A 2,263-nucleotide genomic window follows, 5' to 3' on the forward strand; every position below is an offset into this window, starting at 1 on the left:
TACATGTCATCAATCTCAATGTGGCTGCAGTTAAAATGGTACTTCTTAATGTCTCTTGCAAAATTCAGAACTTTATCCTGATCAATATCTTTCTTGTAGAGGGCCCAGGTGGACCATATGGGGTATCGGAAGGCGTTCTCAGCAGGGATCTTGGAGGGCTTGTTGAAGTACCTGCGCACCATGTACTTGTGGATGGAGGTGACGTCGGAGCCCACGCAGACGCGGTAGCTGAGCTCGGGGAAGGGCTGCTGGCCCAGTGGGGGCTTGTAGGGCGAGTCCTTGTAGCGGGCCTGGAAGAAGAGACTGCGCTCAGTGGCGTTGAAGCCCAAGTGGAAGGGCACGGAGTCGTTGATCTTGATGGCCGCCGCCTTGGAGGAGAGCCAGTAGCGCTCCAGGATGCCGCCAAAGCTGTCGCGGAAGGAGTAGACGTCGCTGGTCACGTAGGGCACGGGCTCCTGGTAGCCGGCCAGGCGGATGGGCCAGTGCTGGGTGCTCATCTCCGAGCCCCCGTACCAGTGGGCGTCCTCCCAGAACATGGTGTGCTCCACGGCCGGGCCGGCCTCCAGCTCCTCCCAGCGCACGCGGTAGCACATCACCGTGTCCTTGGGCTTCACCGTCTGGATGAAGAAGTTGAGCGGCCCCCGGCTCGAGCGCGAGCAGCTCAGGATCTCGCCCTCCTTGGAGCACGACTCCAGGTCCAGGCTGCCCGAGCGGAAGGCCAGCCGGAACACCACCTCCCCGTGCTGGTTGCGGATGATGAAGCCGTCCGCCCGCAGGTCCATCAGCTCCATCTTGAGCCGCTCCGCCTTCCGCAGGGATACCGTGTAGTAGCACCAGGCCACCACTGCGGCAATGAACAGGATGAGGCCCAGCAAGATGGCACCCAACATGGGCCTCAGCTCCTTGGAGGGCTTCTGCTTCACCGGTGTGACATTTTCAGGCAAGGGCCTTTCTTTGGCATCCCCCTTTGGAACGTTTCCATGTTTTCCCGAGCGGTGGGTAATCTGACTGTCCATTATTCCTTTGCAGCCTCAAAACCTGATTAGAAATTTTGCTGCTGACTCCAGCCGGTGAAGAGAAAATCCAAGATGCTGTATGAAGCTGTTTCTTTCACAGTGTCCTTTCCAAAGCTTGGCTGCTCACACCTGCAATATTATTTCATAAAACAGAGAGTTATAAACACCAAGAAAACCCAATTAAATCTTGCTGAGGGCTGCAGCTCCTCTGCTCTGTCTGCAGCTCAGCCTCCCTGCCCTGTGGCTCTGGCTCACTTTGCTCTGCAGTGGCAGCCTGCTTACTGGCAGCTGGGTTGAGCTTTTTTGGAGCATGTCTGTGCCAGGATTCCTATGACTCTCACTTGGCTGCAGCCTCACTCCATCCCACAGAGCAAGGATGAAGGGATGAAAGTTAGACCAGAGCCTGGAGGAAAATGGGGCCTGGGGAGGGGGCTGGTACCTGATCACACAAGCTGGACATCACAGGCTGATCTGTGTTTACATTAATTGAGTCCTGCTGGATTTCCTTTCCTGCCCACAACCTCTCTGTATTAAACACAGGCAGAGAAATGCTGCACTGAAGTCTCCAGGCTCCACCTGCTGCTCCCCATCACCCACCCAGGGATGCAGATGGTGAGAGATGTTTTATCTCCCTGCACTTTGCTCCTTTCCTGAGCTGCACGGGGATGTGGGGGTGTGGGGACGTGTTTCTCTTTTCCTTTCCACTGCCTGCCCTGCTACCTATTCCAAAGCCATCACCCCAGGAAAGCCCCTCTGGCCCTGGCAGGGGAAAAGGGAATCTTCCACTACGTCTCTGTCTCTGTTTTCTTATTATCATTCAGTTCTCCTAATTTATTACAACTCTGTATGTCCTGGGCTTATGCCAGGCAATATGCTACACTGCAGTGAGGGTGGAAGATGTTTTGGTACAGAGTATGAGGATAGGTGTATTAAACTGAAGTTGTTGCAAGACCAGGACTACATCAAAACCTTGTTTTGCTGAGAAATGCACAGAAGGTGACATGTTCCAGCTGCATCAAGCATCACCAAGCCAGCTAATGCAGCACAGCTGAGCATCTACTGCCAACAAAAACACAGGCAGCAGTAACTGAGGCTGGTGGCTCAAGGCAGTGTATTCTGTGCAACCAAGCTTGTGGGTCCCCTGGCCCCTTCAGGGGTCTGTGGGATCTGACAGGAAAATGTGCAGGAGCAGCCTATATGGAGAGGGGGAAAAGGAGCCAGCTTGCTCATGTGAGCTGTGCCCAGCA

The sequence above is a fragment of the Corvus kubaryi genome, unplaced genomic scaffold, assembly GCF_017639235.1.
Source record: "Corvus kubaryi isolate FWS band 111438036 unplaced genomic scaffold, C.kubaryi_AGA036_p1.0 37308, whole genome shotgun sequence".
NCBI lineage: Eukaryota > Metazoa > Chordata > Aves > Passeriformes > Corvidae > Corvus > Corvus kubaryi.